Source organism: Bombina bombina, chromosome 7 (assembly GCF_027579735.1).
Source record: "Bombina bombina isolate aBomBom1 chromosome 7, aBomBom1.pri, whole genome shotgun sequence".
NCBI lineage: Eukaryota > Metazoa > Chordata > Amphibia > Anura > Bombinatoridae > Bombina > Bombina bombina.
Window position 1 is genome coordinate 8,907,492 of NC_069505.1, and position 13,175 is coordinate 8,920,666.

The 13,175-nt window shown below is 41.9% G+C and overlaps 1 protein-coding gene across 2 annotated transcripts in view; it reads right to left on the reverse strand.

The window, feature by feature from the left end:
• LOC128665755 (reticulon-3) overlaps nt 1-13,175 on the reverse strand; it is a 284,724-nt gene that overhangs the window by 160,068 nt on the left and 111,481 nt on the right. The gene's annotated exons all lie outside the window — the stretch shown is intronic.

The following is a 13,175-nucleotide window of genomic DNA, read 5'->3' on the forward strand; positions in this document are numbered from 1 at the left end:
AGAACATTTTACACTTTGTTGAAGAAGAGAGTATGCACAAGTCAGGAGAACTATATGGTGGCAGTTTTGCAACAATGCTTTAAATAATGTTATACTCTGTTGAAACTGATGGCATCTAATGCTGAAAAGTGATCTTGCAAAACCGCTGCCATATAACGCTGCAGACACGTGCACAAAGGATACCAATTGTAAATAGTATGTTCTATTTAATTAGATTTCATGGGACGTACACTCGAATGCGCTACCGTACTTTCTTATTGCACTATTGCTCGCCAATACCTGTGCGCGTTTAATCCTTACAGACCCTGGCAACATTAGTGATCTGACAAGTGCACTTTCCTCCCTAACCTCATTCTGTATATAAAGACTGCATTTAAAGGGACAGTCTAGTCCAAAACAAACGTTCATGATTCAGATAGAGCATGTAATTTTAAACAATTTTCCAATTTACTTTTATCACCAATTTTGCTTTATTCTCTTGGTATTCTTAGTTGAAAGCTAAATCTAGGAAGTTCACATGCTAATTTCTAAGCCCTTGAAGGCCGCCTCTTAGCTCAGAGCATTTTATTATTATTATTATCATCATCAGGTATTTGTAGAGCGCCACCAGATTCCGCAGCGCTGATTTTTGACAGTTTTTCACCACTAGAGGGTGTTAGTTCATGTGTGTCATATAGATAACACTGTGCTCATGCACGTGGAGTTCCTAGGAGCCAGCACTGATTGGCTAAAATGCAAGTCTGTCAAAAGAACTGAAATAAGGGGCAGTTTGCAGAGGCTTAGATACAAGATAATCACAGAGGTAAAAAAATGTATTTCTATAACTTATTTATGCAAAACTGGGAAATGGGTAATAGAGGTATTATCTAACTTTTAGAACAATAGTAATTCTGGTGTAGACTGTCCCTTTAAGCAACATCCCAGCAGAAACCACTACACAAGTCAGCGTTATATACTTCTTTATCACCTTGATTTATTAAGGTTAAAGGTTACATCTAATGTATGCATGCACAAGCGCTTCTATTTATATACACAAAGTATACACATATATTAGTACAGCAAGGTAGTCAAACACATGCACAACTAGCAATGAAGTATGAGTTAAAGGCATAGACTGACCTGAACACAGGCATAAATATATAAATAGTGCAGGATAGCACAAGCAGACATTACAGGGAAGCACAAGCAACAAAGGGTAAAGGTCACAGGGTCAGATAATGCAGGTCAGAGCTGATTAATCCTGGCTAAAATGAGCGTTGCTGATTGGGGATACAGAAGGAAATTTAAATCACGGTCACTGTGTCATGTGACTAATCCTTAAAGTCAAACAGGTGATCTCTCCATTAAAGAAAAAAAAATCTATTGTGGGTAAGGAAGAGCACTTGTAGGCGCTGTTAAACTAACACTGCAGTACTTTTGTATCTTGTGCCGATGAGAGGGACGAGCCTCTGTTAGTGACAAGAAAGCAGCTCTTGTGCATCTAACACACAAACAGGAGTTAAAAAAAAAAACACACCTTGAAACACATTTAGAGATGCCCTCGAACGACCCTTTAATTAAATAAAACAAGATGGCGGTGCACATTCATTAGCTGTTTTGCTGTAAACTACCATTGAATGTGAAACTCCTGTCCCTACAGAGAGGCAGATCAGTCTTAAAGGGACACTAAACCCCCTGAGAATATTTTAGTTGATTTATTAACAGTCCATGATCGGCCACAGTAGGAGAAAAGAAAATTTATGCTTAAATTTAATTCTTTTTTGACACGATGAGTCCACGGATCATCTTAATTACTAATGGGATATCGCCTCCTGGTCAGCAGGAGGAGGCAAAGAGCACCACAGCAGAGCTGTTAAATAGCTCCTCCCTTCCCTCCCACTCCAGTCATTCGACCAAAGTTAGGAAGAGAAAGGAAAAGCCAAGGTGCAGGTGTCTGAAGTTTACAATAACCTACAACCTGTCTAAAAGAACAGGGCTGGTGGTGGACTCATTGTGTCAAAAAAGAAACACATTTATCAGGTAAGCATACATTTTCTTTTCTTTTTTAAGACACGATGAGTCCACGGATCATCTTAATTACTAATGGGATTCAATACCCAAGCTAGAGTACACAGATGATACGGGAGGGACAAGACAGGGAACCTAAACGGAAGGCACCACTGTTTGAAGAACCTAACTCCCAAAAGCAGCCTCAGTCGAGGCAAAAGTGACAAATTTGTAGAACTTTGAAAAAGTGTAAGGAGAGGACCAAGTTGCAGCCTTGCAAATCTGATCCACAGAAGCTTAATTTTTGAACGCCCAAGAGGAAGCAACAGCCCTAGTGGATTGAGCCGTAACTCTCTCAGGAGGCTGCTGTCCAGCAGTCTCATATGCAAAACGTATGATGCTCTTCAGCCAAAAAGAAAGAGAAGTAGCCGTAGCTTTCTGTCCCTTACATTTTACTGAGAAAAAACACAAAAAAAGAAGAAGACTGACGAAAGTCCTTAGTCGCCTGTAAGAAAAACTTTAAAGCATGGACCATGTCCAAATTGCACAGAAGTCTTTCCTTCTGAGGAGGAGGATTAGGACACAAGGAAGGAACAACAATCTCCTGATTAATGTTCCGATAAGAAACAACCTTAGGAAGGAAACCTAGGTCAGTATGTAAAACTACCTTATCTGAATGGAAAATAAGGTAAGGCGAAGCGTGTTGCAACGCCGAGAGTTCAGACACTCTTCGAGCTGAAGAAATAGCAAAAAGAAATAAAACTTTCCAAGATAACTTAATATCTGAAGGAATGCATAGTCTCAAACGGAAACCCTTTAAGAACTTTGAGAACTAAATATAGACTCCATGTAGGAGTAACTGGTTTAAACACAGGCCTGATCTTGTCCAGGGCCTGACAAAAAGATTGTACATCTGGGACATCCGCCAAACATTTGTGTAACAAAACAGATAAGGCCAAGATTTGACCCTTTAGGGAGCTCGTCGATAAACCCTTCTCCAAACCCTCTTGGAGAAAAAACAAAATTCTAGGAGTCCTAACTCTACTCCATGAGTAGCCCTTGGATCCGTACTAATAGAGATATTTACGCCAAATCTTATGGTAAATCCTTCTAGTTACAGGCTTACGAGCCTGAATCATGGTCTCTATGACCGAATCAGAAAAACCCTGCTTGGATAAAATTAAGCGATCAATCTCCAAGCAGTCATCTTCAGAGAAAATAGATTTGGGTGAAGGAAGGGCCCCTGAATCAGAAGATCCTTCCTCAACTGGAGTCTCCAAGGAGGCAGAGATGCCATCTCCACCAGATCCGCATACCAAATCCTGCAAGGCCAGGCGGTGCTATGAGGATCACTGAAGCCCTCTCCTGTATGATTTGAGCAATTACCCGAGGAAGAGGAGCAAAAAGAGGAAATAGCTATGCTAGACTGAAGGTCCAAGGAAACCGCCAGAACATCTATCAGTTCCGTCTGGGGGTCCCTGGACCTCGACCCGTATCTCGGTAGCTTGGCATTCTCGGGAGTATTGAAGATTGCTCTCAGTTCTAGAATGTTTATAGGAATAACAGACTCTGAGTCCAAACTTCCCAAGCCTTAAGGGAGCCCCATACTGCTCCCCAACACAGAAGGATGGCGTCTGTTGTCACAATCACCCAAGACGGACTGTGAAAGAAGGTTCCCTGGGAGAAATGATCCAGAGACAACCACCATTGAAGAGAGTCCCTTGTCTCCTGCTCCAGAGTTATATGAGAAGACAAGTCTGCATAATCTCCTTTCCATTGTCTGAGCATGCTTAACTGCAGAGGCCTGAGACGGAAATGAGCAAAACGGGATGATGTCCATTGCCGCCACCATTAGCCCGATTACCTTAATGCACTAAGCCACTGACAGCCTAGGAGAGGACAGAAGGGCTAGACAAGTATAGAAAATCTTTGATTTCCTGACTCCTGTCAGAAAAATCATCATTGATAGGAAAGCTATTATGTTTCCTCAGAAAGGTGCCCTTGAATTTGGCACTAAGGAACTCCTTTCCCAAATTTTACCTTCCACTTGTGAATCACAGGAAAAATACCACCATGTCCGTGTGGGATCTATCTTGTTGTAAGGATGGTGCCTGGACTAGGGTGTCGTCCTGATAGAGTGCCACTTCAATGCCCCACAACCAAAGCACCGCCAAAGCGATCCCAGAACCTATTTCCTGACTCTTGTCTTGTGAAATTCTGGGAACTGTTCAAGACCAAAGGAAATAACCACGAACTGAAAGTGTGTTTGTCCAGAAAGGCAAACCTTAGGAACTTGCGATGAACCCTGCAAATAGGAATATGCAGGTATGCGTCCTATAACAGTTGTCATAAATTGACCCTCTTGGATCAAAGGGAGAATGAACGAATAGTTTCCATCATGAAGACGGTACTCTAAAAGTACCCCAATGGCTGTATCAACCCTGCCGGGATTAAATAGCTCCTCCTATCTCAAACAAGCTTTTGTAGACAGGGCGTTAACCAACTGATCTACACCACCAGGCCTCTAAAAGTGGTCTGAAGGTTCCCTTCTTCTAAGAGAACCACGCACAGATAGGAAAGAAATCTCAGACCCTGTTCCTGAATTGGAATAGGAACAAACACTCCCATGTTGAAAAGGTGTCCTACACAGTGTAAGAACGTCTCACATTTGTCTGGTCTGCATATAATCTTGAAAGCAGAACCAGCCTGTAGGAGGAAAACTTTTGACCTCTAGATTGTATCCCTGGAACACTATTTCTATCGCCCAGGAATCCTAAACATCTCGAACACAGGACCAAGCGATAAAGGAAGTCTGCCCCCTCCAAGATCCGATCCCGGACCGGGGTCAGGCCCTTCATGCTGACTGATTCAATAGCAGACTTCTTGGATTATTTTCCCTTATTCCAAGATTGAGTCTCCATCAAAGTTTAGAGCGTTCCTGTTTGAAGGTGGAAGAGAGAAAATTTCCCTCAAAATTACTAAAGGAGCTAAAATCGCTCTGTCGTTCTTCTTGATTGTTCCTCTCCTGGGGAATAAAATGACCCTAACCTCCTGAGACATCAGAGATAATCTCTGAGAAACCAGGACCAAATAAGGTCACTCCCTTGAAAGGATAGCTAGAAGCTAAGACATAGGGGATACATCCGCAGACTAAGGCAATAACCATAAGGTTCTGCAGGGTAGAAGGAAAAAAACCTCTGTACAAAGGGAATTAGCCAATTTAAGAACATTTACCCTATTCTGGATCCCATCCAGAGGAATGTCTGCCCTAATAGTGTCAGACCATGCCTCAAACCAATATGACGCCGCAGATTGTAGCAATGTACCAGCAGGTTGACATTGTAACTTGGTGAAAAGAGATCATTTTGAAAAACCCCTCTAAAAGCTCTATCCTGAGATTGTATAGAAATTGTAGAGACAGAATTGTCCGGGGTAGCCTAAACCTCCTTAATTAACAACATGGAGGATTTCCAGTTAAAAAGTGAAAGCGAACAACCCCAGGATCAGATAAATATGACAGTCCATCTGATTCTGAGAATTCACCCGTAGATACTATCAAAGTATCTTCCCCTTACAGAATATAAGGAAGATACGTTCAGAATAGCACTACTGAATCAATCATCCTTAATGATTGAAAATATGTCCTCTAGTACAGTTTTGCAGGAAAAACATATCATGCATGTTTTGCAGGAGAAACATATCAGGCATGAAATGCAGAGTAACTCCGGGTTGAGTAAACAAGGAGGCGCAGAGCACTGCATGTGGGCTATATTCGATGCAATAGGAGAAATTGAATCATAGTTTAACATTTGTCAAACTTCTGAACAGCAAGAGTCTTAGAAGGAAGTAGGCTCAGCAAAAAGTGGCAATTTTTTAATACAAACTATTACATGAAAAATGTTACTGTCTCTTTAAAATTTTATTTTTCGTACATAATCACTGTAGAACCTAGTTACCCTTCAGGTAAACCCTGTTGAAGTGCCCATCTGCCTTTCTAATACCCAAAAATATATTCTATTTGGGTGCATAACGACAGATAGCAAAAAAAGCCTAAATGCTTTAAAGAAAAAAGACAGGAACATATGTTCTAGAATAAAATCCGGACAGTGTTTAACAGTAACTCTTGTTGTAACAGTTGATTGTGAATAACTCCTGCACAATATAAAGCTAGAGAGCAACCCTCTTTAGTTGGATTATTTTCTTCTATTGCCCCCTTTGCAGGACCGCAACGCATGTAACGCTGCGTGGTTCCATTTAACAAAAAAAACACAACCTCTGTGTTAAACAGGCTCTGATGCCGGAGCAGCAATAGAGAAGAGCGTGCAGTCCAAAAGAACTGGCGTCACACGAAGCTCCGCCCATCGTGAGCGTAACCAACATGTAGCTCCCGGTCGCCATTAAGTTATAACAACTGTCATGTTCTGTCTCAGGATGTTTTGTGAGAGCCTCATTGTCTGGAACAGTTGCTTTAAATGAAGATTAGTAGAAGCCATATAGATTGAAATAATAACATTTATTTAAACAACAAAATACTTTGAACAAATACCTGCAGGGTATTTTAAATGTGCTATTCAGGTATGTTAAGCCCACATACGGCAGGTGTGGAAATAAGTAAGCAGAGATGCAGATTCAAAAGGAAAGTCTTTGTCCTGGTAATAACTGATGTGCAGGATTTGCACAAAGCAGGGAACAAACTTGTAAACAGGTAGCAGGTAAAGTCTTTGTCCTGGTAATAACTGAATTACAGGATTTGCACAAAGCAGGGAACAAACTTGTAAATAGGTAGCAGGTAAAGTCTTTGTCCTGGTAATAACTGAAGTGCAGGAATTGTACAGAGCAGGGAACAAACTTGTAAATGGGTAGCAGGTAAAGTCTTTGTCCTGGTAATAACTGAATTACAGGATTTGCACAGAGCAGGGAACAAACTTGTAAACAGGTAGCAGGTAAAGTCTTTGTCCTGGTAATAACTGAAGTGCAGGATTTGCACAAAGCAGGGAACAAACTTGTAAACAGGTAAAGTCTTTGTCCTGGTAATAACTGAAGTGCAGGAATTGCACAAAGCAGGGAACAAACTTGTAAACAGGTAGCAGGTAAAGTCTTTGTCCTGGTAATAGCTGAATTACAGGAATTGCACAGAGCGGGGAACAAACTTGTAAACAGGTAGCAGGTAAAGTCTTTGTCCTGGTAATAACTGAATTACAGGATTTGCACAGAGCAGGGAACAAACTTGTAAACAGGTAGCAGGTAAAGTCTTTGTCCTGGTAATAACTGAAGTGCAGGAATTGCACAGAGCAGGGAACAAACTTGTAAACAGGTAGCAGGTAAAGTCTTTGTCCAGGTAATAACTGAAGTGCAGGAATTGTACAGAGCAGGGAACAAACTTGTAAACAGGTAGCAGGTAAAGTCTTTGTCCTGGTAATAACTGATGTGCAGGAATTGTACAGAGCAGGGAACAAACTTGTAAATAGGTAGCAGGTAAAGTCTTTGTCCTGGTAATAACTGAAGTGCAGGATTTGCACAAAGCAGGGAACAAACTTGTAAACAGGTAAAGTCTTTGTCCTGGTAATAACTGAAGTGCAGGAATTGCACAAAGCAGGGAACAAACTTGTAAACAGGTAGCAGGTAAAGTCTTTGTCCTGGTAATAGCTGAATTACAGGAATTGCACAGAGCGGGGAACAAACTTGTAAACAGGTAGCAGGTAAAGTCTTTGTCCTGGTAATAACTGAATTACAGGATTTGCACAGAGCAGGGAACAAACTTGTAAACAGGTAGCAGGTAAAGTCTTTGTCCTGGTAATAACTGAAGTGCAGGAATTGCACAGAGCAGGGAACAAACTTGTAAACAGGTAGCAGGTAAAGTCTTTGTCCAGGTAATAACTGAAGTGCAGGAATTGTACAGAGCAGGGAACAAACTTGTAAACAGGTAGCAGGTAAAGTCTTTGTCCTGGTAATAACTGATGTGCAGGAATTGTACAGAGCAGGGAACAAACTTGTAAATAGGTAGCAGGTAAAGTCTTTGTCCTGGTAATAACTGAAGTGCAGGAATTGTACAGAGCAGGGAACAAACTTGTAAATAGGTAGCAGGTAAAGTCTTTGTCCTGCTAATAACTGAAGTGCAGGATTTGCACAGAGCAGGGAACAAACTTGTAAACAGGTAGCAGGTAAAGTCTTTGTCCTGGTAATAACTGAAGTGCAGGAATTGCACAGAGCAGGGAACAAACTTGTAAACAGGTAGCAGGTAAAGTCTTTGTCCTGGTAATAACTGAAGTGCAGGAATTGCACAAAGCAGGGAACAAACTTGTAAACAGGTAGCAGGTAAAGTCTTTGTCCTGGTAATAACTGAATTACAGGATTTGCACAAAGCAGGGAACAAACTTGTAAATAGGTATCAGGTAAAGTCTTTGTCCTGGTAATAACTGAATTACAGAAATTGCACAGAGCGGGGAACAAACTTGTAAACAGGTAGCAGGTAAAGTCTTTGTCCTGGTAATAACTGAATTACAGGATTTGCACAGAGCGGGGAACAAACTTGTAAACAGGTAGCAGGTAAAGTCTTTGTCCTGGTAATAACTGATATGCAGGAATTGCACAGAGCAGGGAACAAACTTGTAAACAGGTAGCAGGTAAAGTCTTTGTCCTGGTAATAACGGAATTACAGGATTTGCACAAAGCAGGGAACAAACTTGTAAACAGGTAGCAGGTAAAGTCTTTGTCCTGGTAATAACGGAATTACAGGATTTGCACAAAGCAGGGAACAAACTTGTAAATAGGTAGCAGGTAAAGACTTTGTCCTGGTAATAACTGAATTACAGGATTTGCACAAAGCAGGGAACAAACTTGTAAACAGGTAGCAGGTAAAGTCTTTGTCCTGGTAATAACTGAATTACAGGATTTGCACAAAGCAGGGAACAAACTTGTAAACAGGTGCAAAAGGAAGTATTCCTCCAAAAAAGTACTGTACAGAAATACAGGAAACAGGTTCTGACTTGTGACAAAACATAACCAATGTGAAGACAAAATGCAGTCTAAGAGCCATCCTTAAATAGTGAGGTTTTGCACAGGATTGGTTCTGAGCACCTGTGTTTTGCACATGTATAATTACAAGTAAGACAAATAGTAATTTATCGGATCTTTTAAGTCCCATGCTATTGCTAGAACAGGCTGTGGCTCAACACGCAAGCAAACCGACTGGCAAGCACAGAGCCTAGGTTCAAATACCAACACAGCCCTTCCTAGCAGAATGCCTCCCAGACCTTTTCTTTTTAGTCTGGAGGCTTGGTTCATGACACTAACTGAGCCTTCCTAACCTGGGGGCAAATGTGGCTACTGCCTCCCTGTAGGAGGAAAAACTGTTCCCCAGTGTTAAACAGACTCTGATACCGGAGCAACGTTATAGAAAGAGCCGAAGCTCCGCCCATCGTGGGCGTAACCAACATGAAGCTCCTGGTCGCCATTAAGTTATAACAACTGTGCCACCTGGAGCCAAACTAACTGAGCCTTCATAACCTGGGGACAAATGTGGCTACTGCCTCCCTGAAGGAGGAAAACTATTCGCCTGAAGTTTAGCCCAAATACTGTGCAAATACAATATCACCTTCCCACTGAGTCTTTTACCTCAGCCCAAGGAAAAGTCCCCCAAGTTAAAAGCAATCTCCTTAGCCCCAGTGCCTGCAAATAAGTTGCTGTCACAGAATTTCCCTTCTTTTAAATGTAGAAGTTCGTTCTCATAACAATTAAAGTGTCCCACTTCTCTGTGATCTATATTATGGACCCAGATAAAAAAGTCTGCACTTACCTTGAACTCTGCCCGACAGTAGGGCAGTCCAGCAGGTTTAAGAGGTCCTCTTCCTCCCATAGCCCTGTGGAGAAAGATAAAGCCTGAGTAATCTTGCTTAGGCTATCAGGGCTAGGGCAGCATAAATATATGGGAGGCGCAGTGAGAATTATGTCCCACAAGTTCCCATTGCTCTAAAGCCACCAAAAGCTCTACTGAAGAGACTGATATGGACTACGGCTACACCCTAGAACAAAGCAGCACACTCTGGCACTACTTTAAAAACAACAAACTCTTGATTGAAGAATCTAATCTAACACCTCACTTTACCTCTTCCTATCACTAACGTAGGCAAAGAGAATGACTGGAGTGGGAGGGAGGGGAGGAGCTATTTAACAGCTCTGCTGTGGTGCTCTTTGCCTCCTCCTGCTGACCAGGAGGTGAATATCCCATTAGTAATTAAGATGATCCGTGGACTCATCGTGTCTTAAAAAAGAAATATAGTTTTAAGCAACTTTACAATTTATTTATATTAGCAAATTTGCTTTGAACTCTTGGTATACTTTGTTGAAGAGTAAACCTAGGTAGGCACAGGAGAGTGCATGTGTGTAGCATTTTATGGAAGCGACCTTTTGCAACAAAATTGCTACAAATATTGATGTAAAGTGTTTAAAGGGACAGTCTACACCTTAGTCATATTAAAGTCTTACCTTAGATCAAAGGACATAAAACAAGTTGGGATAGAGACAAAGTATAATATGTACTTTATTACTTTACCTCCAAATGTATACTGCACTGCCTCGCCATTAATCCTTTCTTTTAAAAAATTTTACGAATTGTACAGCTCTGACTCCCCCCACATAATTCCTTTTATGGCTGTATTTATATCTGTATCTATATATGCAGACGTGCACACTCATCTGCTGGAGCATGCCTTGAAGCAAATAAGCTGCTGTAAAACTCAGTTGAAATACAATGCCTGTGTTTCTGATGCTAAACACTCATAAGGGGGTGGATCAGACTACACCAGACAGCATAGCTATAACTAATTTTGCTTATTTTTTTAAAATTTTAAAATACTGGCCAGCAATTTAAAAAAAATAAAAAAATTATGCTAACTATTCTTACTTAAATAGTCCTTTTAGGATATGCACAGATCTCAACATGTTTTATGGCACTTGAAAGTAAAGGTCAATTTTGATGAATTAGTGCCCGGTTTTTAAATAATCCTATTAAACAAGGGCACTTTAATTCATCAAAAACAGAATTTATGTTTACCTGATAAATTACTTTCTCCAACGGTGTGTCCGGTCCACGGCGTCATCCTTACTTGTGGGATATTCTCTTCCCCAACAGGAAATGGCAAAGAGCCCAGCAAAGCTGGTCACATGATCCCTCCTAGGCTCCGCCTACCCCAGTCATTCGACCGACGTTAAGGAGGAATATTTGCATAGGAGAAACCATATGTTACCGTGGTGACTGTAGTTAAAGAAAATAAATTATCAGACCTGATTAAAAAAACCAGGGCGGGCCGTGGACCGGACACACCGTTGGAGAAAGTAATTTATCAGGTAAACATAAATTCTGTTTTCTCCAACATAGGTGTGTCCGGTCCACGGCGTCATCCTTACTTGTGGGAACCAATACCAAAGCTTTAGGACACGGATGAAGGGAGGGAGCAAATCAGGTCACCTAAATGGAAGGCACCACGGCTTGCAAAACCTTTCTCCCAAAAATAGCCTCAGAAGAAGCAAAAGTATCAAATTTGTAAAATTTAGAAAAAGTGTGCAGTGAAGACCAAGTCGCTGCCTTACATATCTGATCAACAGAAGCCTCGTTCTTGAAGGCCCATGTGGAAGCCACAGCCCTAGTGGAGTGAGCTGTGATTCTTTCAGGCGGCTGCCGTCCGGCAGTCTCATAAGCCAATCGGATAATGCTTTTAATCCAGAAGGAGAGAGAGGTAGAAGTTGCTTTTTGACCTCTCCGTTTACCAGAATAAACAACAAACAAAGACAAAGTTTGTCTGAAATCCTTAGTAGCTGCTAAGTAAAATTTGAGAGCACGAACTACATCCAAGTTGTGCAACAAACGTTCCTTCTTTGAAACTGGATTAGGACACAAAGAAGGCACAACTATCTCCTGGTTAATGTTTTTGTTAGAAACAACTTTTGGAAGAAAACCAGGTTTAGTACGCAAAACCACCTTATCTGCATGGAACTCCAGATAAGGAGAAGAACACTGCAGAGCAGATAATTCTGAAACTCTTCTAGCAGAAGAAATTGCAACCAAAAACAAAACTTTCCAAGATAATAACTTAATATCAACGGAATGTAAGGGTTCAAACGGAACCCCCTGAAGAACTGAAAGAACTAGGTTGAGACTCCGAGGAGGAGTCAAAATTTTGTAAACAGGCTTGATTCTAACCAGAGCCTGAACAAAGGCTAGAACATCTGGCACAGCTGCCAGCTTTTTGTGAAGTAACACAGACAAGGCAGAAATCTGTCCCATCAAGGAACTTGCAGATAATCCTTTTTCCAATCCTTCTCGAAGGAAGGATAGACTCTTAGGAATCTTAACCTTGTCCCAAGGGAATCCTGCAGATTTACACCAACAGATATACCAAATTATGTGGTAATTTTTCTGGTTACAGGCTTTCAGGCCTGAACAAGAGTATTAATAACAGAATCTGAGAACCCTCGCTTTGATAAGATCAAGCGTTCAATCTCCAAGCAGTCAGCTGGAGTGGGTCGAACGGACCTAGAACAAGAAGGTCTCGTCTCAAAGGTAGCTTCCATGGTGGAGCCGATGACATATTCACCAGATCTGCATACCAAGTCCTGCGTGGCCACGCAGGAGCTATCAAAATCACCGACGCCCTCTCCTGATTGATCCTGGCTACCAGCCTGGGGATGAGAGGAAACGGCGGGAACACATAAGCTAGTTTGAAGGTCCAAGGTGCTACTAGTGCATCCACTAGAGCCGCCTTGGGATCCCTGGATCTGTACCCGTAGTAAGGAACTCTGAAGTTCTGACGAGAGGCCATCAGATCCATGTCTGGAATGCCCCACGGTTGAGTGACTTGGGCAAAGATTTCCGGATGGAGTTCCCACTCCCCCGGATGCAATGTCTGACGACTCAGAAAATCCGCTTCCCAATTTTCCACTCCTGGGATGTGGATAGCAGACAGGTGGCAGGAGTGAGACTCCGCCCATAGAATGATTTTGGTCACTTCTTCCATCGCTAGGGAACTCCTTGTTCCCCCCTGATGGTTGATGTATGAACTTGGCCCTCGCTAGCTGAGGCCAAGCTTTGAGAGCATTGAATATCGCTCTCAGTTCCAGAATATTTATCGGTAGAAGAGATTCTACCCGAGACCAAAGACCCTGAGCTTTCAGGGATCCCCAGACCGCGCCCC